At 63.9% G+C, this 8,556-nt stretch overlaps 1 non-coding gene across 1 annotated transcript; it reads right to left on the reverse strand.

The window, feature by feature from the left end:
• Window positions 1-2,095: 2,095 nt before the first annotated feature.
• Window positions 2,096-2,282, reverse strand: LOC132247842 (U2 spliceosomal RNA). The gene has a single exon (XR_009459268.1). It is a non-coding gene; the product is annotated as a U2 spliceosomal RNA (small nuclear RNA).
• Window positions 2,283-8,556: the final 6,274 nt, after the last annotated feature.

Here is an 8,556-nt window from a genome sequence, read left to right on the forward strand (position 1 = left end):
CCGTACTTGCCGCGCATCCTTCTCACCCTCTCTCCGCTTCTCTTCCTCGGCTGCTCCACTGCTCTCCTTCCCCTCCTCCTGGTCTTGTTGCCTCCCGGTACCCTCCTGCTTCCTCTTCCGTCCCGCCAGGCTCCAACCTCCCGTCTCCACGGCCTCCTTACCAGTCCACTCTCCGATTCCCTTCTCCTCGTCCGTCTTCCTTCGTCCGCTCGCCACTTCCGCCAACCTGGTCCCGATCTTTCCGCCACCATCCGCTACTGCTACCGCTCGATTCACCTCCTTCACTGGTCCGCATCTCCGCTCCAACCTCTCCTCCTCCATCACCGATCCACGTCTCCGCACCAACGTCTCCTCCTCCTCGTCCTCCATACCCCCGGCCTCTCGAGGCCCGACCAAGCAGCGGTCGGACCTCCGCCCGACCGCCGCTTGATCTGAGCCTTCAAGAGGCCGAGAAGCGATAACCTGCTCGAGGCCGGAGGGGGAGCGGGCACCCCGGGCCGGCGGCCCAGGGGGCCCGGCGAGCAGGGCCGGGGGCGGCCCCGGCGGCGGCGGCGGCCGGTCCCGGAGCCTGGCGACTGAGCGACTGGCTGGCTCGCTCTCTCTCCTGCGGGCGGGCGGGCAGGTGCGTGCCGCTCCTTCCTTCCTCGACTCGACGAGTTCATCGACGTTCGGGCTGGAAGGGACCTCGGAAGATCATCGAGTCCGTCCAGCCCCGCCTGCCCAAAGGGCCGGCCGGCCGGAAGGAAGGAAGGAAGGAAGGAAGGAAGGAAGTCCGTCCGTCCGCTGGGCTCAGTGGATCCCAGCAAGAGAAGCATCCCGTTTGCTGTCGAAGGGGTTCAAGGGAGGCAGGCGCTCGAACCGAACCGAACCGAACCGAACCGAACCACCTCCGGTGGCAGGCTGTTCCCGACAGACCTTGCCTTGGGGGCTCGGACAGGAAAGCAATTGTTCCTCGTGTCCAGCCTGAAACAGCCTTGTAGGAGTTAGTTAGTTGAGGACCGTTCGACCGGGTCGTCCTCCCTTCCCTTCCCTTCCTTGGGGCTCGCTCGCTCGCTCGCTCGCTCTGGGGAACAAACGCGTTCCCCCAGCTACTGGTTGGTGGTCAACTTCGAGGTGGCCATCAGACCGCCCCCGAGCGAGCGAGCGAGCGAGCGAGCGAGCCTGGGCTTTCTCCAGGCAGGCAGGCAGGCAGGCAGGCAGGCAGGGCTCTCAGCCTGTCATGGTAGGGTCGGCTTCCCTGACCTGTGATCGCGCGCGCGGCGGGCGTGGCTCTTCTCTGGACGGACTCTCTCCAGCTTCTCCACGTCACGCCCGTCCTTTTGGAATTGTGGAGCCAGCCCAAAACCGACCGACCGACCGCAGCACTCCAGCCGAGGCCAAGTACAAGGGGAGAAGGACGGCCCGCCCGCCCGCCCGGGGTTTGCTCGAGAAGCATCTCTGGACGCAAGCCAGCGCTTGGGTCGCTCCACTAGCTGGCAGCATCGCGCTGCAGGCTAGGCTCGACTCCACTCGGGCCTCCTTCCTTCCTTCCTTCCTTCCGCTTGCCCCGGTCTCCCTCTACTGCTTTCATTTGACTTGCGCTTGCACACGTCCCGCCGCTCGCCCGCCCGCTCTGGCTTTGGGCGGCGGCGGCGACGACGACGCTCGACGAAGGCAGCGTCTGGTCTTATGGGGCCTCGCAGGCCGACGCGGAAAAAGAGGCTGCAAGGCCTGCCTGCCAATAGCCGGGAGGGCCCCGGCCTCCCCGACCCACCCTCCGGGCGCCGCTTCCGGGCCCGCGGCGGGCCCCGGCGAGCTGGGCGGGCTCCCGCCCCGCACCCCCCGCCCGCCTGCCCGGGCCCCGGGGCCCCGCCCGGGGCCCCGGCCTCCCCCCCGGCGGGAGGCGGCGGCGGCGGCGGGGCCGTGCTGCCTGCCGAGCAGGAGGGCGCGCGCTCCCTCCCTCCCTCCCTCCCTCCCCTGCCAGTGGGCTGCCCGCCCCGCGGCGGCAGCCAGCCCTTTGCATAGGGCCTGCCCCCTGGGGCCGCCCAGGGGCCCCGCCCCTGCTGCCGCTGCTTTTGGAACCCAGAGAGGAGGAAGGCGGCGCTCCCCCGGGAGGGGAGCGGGCACCGGGCCCGGAGGCACTGCAATACCGGGCCGATGCGTGGAGGGGCTGGAGCAAGCTCCGAGGCCCGCTCCCGGCACCAAAAATGCGTTTAATGCGTCGGTCCTCACATCGAGGACGTATCAGCGATTAAACTGATAAGAACAGATTGACTTTTATCAGTAAATGGTAAGGATGGTAAATCCAAAAAAGATGACAAAGCCGATAGGGAAATACAGAACGCCCGGGCGAGGGACTAACAATAGAAGGATGGGGGTGAGGTTGGGAACGCACCTAGGTTACATGCGATACAAAGTTAGCCAACTAAGCCCGGGGGTAAGGGGAGAGGGGAGTGGGGAGGGGGAGGGAGGGGGGGGTTTCGCGACGCTGAGAGAGAAAGAGGATAGAAACACACATACCCGTGACAATGGTCCGCGACGGTGGGAGGAGTGGTCCGAAGATGAAGCGTCTCAGTCTAGATACAGTCTATCGCGGGGGTCCTCTTCGGGTGGCGCTGGGTCGTCGTCCGTCGTTGATGAGTCCTCTTGAAGCGAAGGTCCGTCTGTTGCGGAGGGGGGCGGTTCAGGCGGTCCCCTCCGGGTCCGGTCCGGCGGCTGTTCTCCTGCTGGGGTCCGTGTACTGGCGGTGGCCCGTGATGTGTTCCACGTAGATGTCGCGGGACCACCGGATGGTGTCGGACACCATGAGGCAGCGCATCAGCTTGGCGTAGCGGCGGGAGACGCGGCAGGCGCGCAGGACGCTCTCGTTACTGGGGTCCCAGGCTCCGAGCGTCCCCACGATGAGCGCGTCGACCGTCACGTCGTAGCCGCGGCCCCTCAAGGTGTCGGCCAGCGGGGCGTACTTCTCCCGCTTGCGAGCCCGGGCGTCGGCGAAGGCTTGGCGCCGGTTCTCGAACGGGATGGTGACGTCCACGATGGTGATCTTCTTGGCCTCCTCGTCGGTGATCACGATGTCGGGGCGCATCTGGCTCTCGCAGCCCGGGACGGTGCGGTTGACGGAGACCTGCCCCGCGGCGGCCGGGATGGCCCTCACCAGCCGGTCCTGGACGGCGTTGTGGCGGAGCTGCCAGGCCCTGGCGTGCGGCTTGCAGCTGCACAGCACGTGGGGGAGGGTCTCGGCCGCGTAGCCGCACCGTCGGCACCTCTTGTCCCGGTGGCCGAAGCGGACGGCCCCGTTGAGAGGCAGGCAGTTGAGGCGGGCGCGGTGGAGGAAGCGCCAGTCCGCGAAGCGCGTGAAGCTCCCGCTGGGCATGAAGTGGTTGCTGGCGTCCCACTTCGAGGTGACGTCGAAGACCTTGCCCTGGTCGGGTTTGGCCCTCAGGTCGCCGGCGTATTTGTTGCGGACGGCGTCCTTCAGGAACCTCTCCAGGAAGGTCCTCGTGCGGGGCGTCACGGTCACGGAGTCGGCGTGCGGGGCTGGCTGCAGGGAGACTGCCAGCTCCCGGCGCTCCTCGGTCCAAGTCCAGGCGCAGCCGATGCGCTTCCCGAGGCGGCGCGTGGCGTTGCGGGCTCGGCTCCACAGCGAGGCAAAGTCCCCGCCATCTCGGCTGAACTCGCCCTCCAGCGAGCCGCTCAGGAAGGTGGCCAAGTCACGTCCGGTGGGTTGCCTGCCGATCCTCTTGCGGGCGGTCTCCTCCAGGGCGCTGGCGGCGATGATACTTACCGTCGCGTCCGGGCAGGTCAGGAGGCGGAAGGCGTGGGTGACCACGGCGATGTCGCCGAGGTCTCCCATGCGGGGCACGTTGGCACCCCCCTGCCGGTAGGGGATGTGCAGGACCTCGTTGCTGGCCCGCAGCGGCAGGTGCAGCCACTTCTTGAGCAGCCGTCGGATCTCGGCGTCCGCCTTCTTGAGGGGGGTCTTGGGGACCGCCGAGCCTCTCAGGACGAACGCGACGCGGGGGATGAGGAAAGTGTTCACCGCGTCGATCTTCTGCCACGGGGCCAGCAGGGACGAGTCCAGTTTGTGCGCGTCCTGCACGATGCCGTTGATGGTTTCCTCCGGCGTCTGCCTGGCCCGGTGGCCGGTGGGCGTCCCCAGGTGGCAGTAGGCCTCCCCGTCGCGCAGGTGCCGCATCGCCTGGCCCTGGATCGTGAGGGTGGAGTCCAGGACGCGGCTCTTCTGCTTCCCGTCGACGTGCAGGGAAGCGCACTTGGCGACGTTGAAACGCAGGCCCATCCACCTGGCCGCCTCCGACGTCACGTCCAGCATCTGCTGCAGCTGGGTGGCGTCGGGGGCGAGGAGCACGAGGTCGTCGGCGTAGGCCAGGACGCTCAGCTTCTCGCCGTAGAGGTCGAGCCCGCCGGGGCCGCCCGCCACGGCTCGAAGGAGCGGTTCCATGGCCAGGTTGAAGATGATGGGGCTGAGGGGGCAGCCCTGCCTCACTCCCGACCGGATGGGGATCTCCGCGGTCTCCCCGTCGGTGGCGCGGACGGTTGTGGTGCAGCCGTGGTAGAGCTCGCGCACCAGGTTGGTGACGCCGTCCGGCAGGCCCAGCTCGCGGAGGGTGTCGAAGATGTGGCGGTGGGGCACGGACCCGAAGGCGTTGGAAATGTCCAGCCACGCCACCGCGCACTGCTTCTTGGTCCTCCGGGCGTTGTCCAGGGCCATCTGGAGGGTGAAATTGTGCTCGTAGCAGCCCTCCGTGGACATGAAGCCCTTCTGGCTTCGGCTGACGGCTCCGCCGGTCACCGCCCAGTCGGCGATGCGGCCCGCCAGGCAGCCGGCGTAGAGTTTCGCGACGGTGGAGCACAGGGTGATGGGTCGCCAGTTGCCCGGGTCGTTCGGGTCTCCCTTCTTGTGGATGAGGACCGTCATGGCCCTCTTCCAGGCGGCGGGCGTGCGCCGGAACTCTCTGCACCTGTTGAAGAGAACAGAAAGAACAAGGCAGCCCGGGTCACGTTTTTTAAGGAGACCGTACCTGATCCCGTCCTTGCCGGGGGCGGTGTCCCTGGTCCTCTTCAGGCGGGCTTCCACCTCCTGCGGCGTGAAGGCGTCCTCGAACCCCTCCGCCGGGGGCACGGGGGTCAGCGCTTCGACGGTCGCGGGGCGTGGGGTGGCGGCATCCGTTGGAGGGTTGAAGACCCTGCTGAAATATCTGAAGAGAGCCTCCCGGGGGACCTGGCAGAAGGCCGAGGGTCCCTCCAGGATTTCTCTCACCGCCTTGGGACGGTTGGCCCGGTACAGCTTCTGGATCCGGGAGGCCGCCGCCGGGTCGTAGCGCTGGCGCCTGGGTCGCCTCTGCGGTTGGGGCCTGTGGTCTCGTCGCGTCGCCGGTCTGTTGTTGTTTCCTCGGGGTTGGCCGGGCCGGGCGGCCGCCGAGAGCTCCTCTGTGAGCCGGGCCACCGAGGCCTCGAAAGCCTCGAAGGTGGTGGCCTGGGAGAGCTCCTCCAGCCAGAGGGTCTGCCACGGAGAGGGCATCCTCTGCTGCGGGGAGGGCTCCGCACCGGGAGATTCCGGCACGCTCGGGGGCCGGAGGGCGCCCGGCGGCTCGGTTCCTCCCGGCGGCTCCGGAACCCTCGGCGGGGCGGGGGCCTCGGGTGGCCCCGGGGGTCCCGGTGGAGGGCTGTCCGGTCGGGGCGTCGCGTTCGGTCGGGGGACCCTGGGCGGAGGCCTGCACGGTGGCGTCGTCGGGGCAGGTCTCTCCGTAGGGCGGTCCTCGGAGGTCTGGTCCGGTGGGGTTGTCGGCGGGGTGGCCGGTCTGGCGGGTCTCCGCGCCGCGGCCTGGGTGCGCCGGGCCGGGGCGGCGGACCTCACCAGCGTGCCGGGTCTCCTCTCTGCTCCGTGGCCTTGGCATACCTTCTGGTGGTTCTTGAGGAGCTTCAAGGCCTCGTATTCGGTGCCGCAGAGGGAGCAGTAAAAAGCTAGGCGCAGCTGGTGGAAGCGCCGCAGGTGCTTGTTCATGTCGCCGTGCGACCTGTACTGTCTCGGCGGGTGGCAGGTCGGGCAGAACAGCTTGCCCGGAAGAGGGAAGGGGAGGAACGTGAGCGCCGTCACGTCTGCTCCTTCCCCTGGGTCGTCCGTGGGGGGGTCCGGCATCGGGGGGGTTCGGGGCTCCTCCACCAGCGTGGGGAGACCCTTGGGGGGGGCGTCCTCGGGGCCGCCGGGGTCCGGGGGCCGTCGCCGTTCGGGGCCCGTCGTCGTCACCGAGGCGCCGTGGGGGTCCGGAGGGCTCCGCTGTCGCACGGGACGCTCCGTCGTTGTCCGGGGGGCGTCCTCGGGCTCCGGGGTCCTCCGCCGGGAGGCGGCTCTCGTCAGCCGGGGTTCCGGGCTTTGAGAGTCTCTCTGCCTCCGGGGGTCGATCGATGGTCGGGGGTCCGCCGCCGCCTGTCGGGGTCCCGACATCGTGGGGGGGTGCGTCGGGGTTCTTCGCCGGCTCGGGTTCGCTGGTCTACCCTCCTGGGAGGGTCCTCCGGGATCCGCAGTCGACGTTCCGCCCTAGCTGGGGTCTCCGTGCCTCGAGCGTTCTCGACAGTGGATCAGGGCGTCCTTGAGACCTGGGGGTGTTGCTCCACGTTCCGTCCTCCGAACCCTGGCGTTCGCCTACCGACCGAGGTCTTCGGCTACTAGCCCGAGCTGGGGTTTTCGCTTTATCGGGGTCCGGCGAGCCAGAGCACCCTTTGGCTACTAACCTGGGAAGCACGGTCGCTCGCGCAACCGGATACCCTTTCGGACGTACTGGCGGCACCGCCTTCTCTAGCCCGTCATGACTGACGAGAACCCTCGCTGCAGCAGGAGAAAGAAAAGCAAGCTGCTAGTCAGCTCACTTTTTGTCTCTATAGTTCCGGCAGTCTGCCGGACTGGGTTGGCGCCGGTCCTGGAAATAGTGCAATACCAGGCCGGGCGCGGGGCGAAAGTAAGTGTTTCTCCGTCTTTTTTCAGCGATTAAACTGATAAGAACAGATTTTTATTTATTTTTTTTATTACAAAGTATCAAAACCATAAAAAGCCAACTCACACAAATCAAAACACCAGCTTCTTAGCCTTAAGGATCATTACAAACGAACAAAAAAAAAAAAAAAAAAAAAAAAAAAAAAAAAAAAAAAAAAACCCTCTTCTCCCTTATTTCAAAGAGCAATACAAACATATCCTCTTATAGCGTAAATTCCAAAACAAAACTTATTTACATAGTTAACTCAAAAGGAAAACGAACCACCTTCTTTCTTATTTCAAAAATCAATACAAACATATCCCCATCATAAACATAAAACCCAAAACAGAAAACCATTACATGATTATTCCAGAAACAGAAAATGTAACACAAGGATATACATCATCCCAAAACATGTTCCGTCCTTCCTTTCCCCACCATTCCTCCTACTGAAACAATATTTTCCAATCAAGATCTTCCCAGTCCCCTTCCCCTTTCTTCCGGTAATACTCCAATTCCGTATATGCCAAATACACACATTCCCGTGAAGTAAAATACAACCCCTTCTGCACCAACAGACACCTTGTTTTCCAAACCGCCACCCGTGTACACAACAACAATATCCTAATTTCCCACTCCCTCACCTTACTCTTAACCAACCCATATAAAGCCCCCTCATAACATACGCAATCTCCCCACCCTACAGCCTTACAAAACTTTGCCACCCTTTGCCACACCCTCTGTGCATAAAAACACTCCCATAAAACGTGCACCACCGTCTCCTCCCTCCCACACAGTTCCCTTGGACATTCCCCTGACCGCAGCAATCCCCATTTCTTTTGTTCCTCCCTCACAGGTAATACCTTCCTTATCACCTTCCATGCAAAATCTTCATGTTCCCCCTTCCATCTCTTCCCTACTATCCCCTTCCAAACCCTCCCCACCTGCCCTTCCGCCACCTCCCCTATGTCTGCCATTTTATCCCTCCTCCGAATTTCCCCTAGCACCCTCCTCAACTCTCTCAAACCCTCCCACCCCAAACCCTCCAAACCCTTCGCCCTCAAGAAACCCCATCCCCGCTCATACCACCTTGCCGGCCTTTCAGCCCACAACCCCGTCCACCTCCCCCCATATAACCCCAGTCGTCTCAGAAACCTTCCCGCCCAATACTTAACCATTGCCCCCACTTTCCTCCCTTCCAAACCCCCAGCCCTCACCACCCCTTTCCAAAAATGTACATACAGAAAAACTTCCAATTCAGGAACACCCCAGCCCCCCAAATCCTCCCTCTTATAAATCTCCCTCCGGGCTACCCTCTCAGTCTTTCCCCCCCAAAAAAACAAACACATTTCCCTCTGCACCCGCCTCACCTGCAACCAGGTGGGCGGGTACACCATCCCCACAAACAAAACCATTGGCAAAAAACACTGTTTTATAACTTGCACTTTGTCTCTAAAAGATAAATTCCTAGTCCCCCATATCCCTGCCTTTTTCCTCACCCTCCCTCAAACCTCCTCCCACGCCCGCTCCCCCTTCCCCCTCACATCCATATATACTTCCAAAACTTTCACACCCTCCCTCTCTACCC

The sequence above is a fragment of the Alligator mississippiensis genome, chromosome 1 (assembly GCF_030867095.1).
Source record: "Alligator mississippiensis isolate rAllMis1 chromosome 1, rAllMis1, whole genome shotgun sequence".
Taxonomy (NCBI): Eukaryota; Metazoa; Chordata; order Crocodylia; family Alligatoridae; genus Alligator; species Alligator mississippiensis.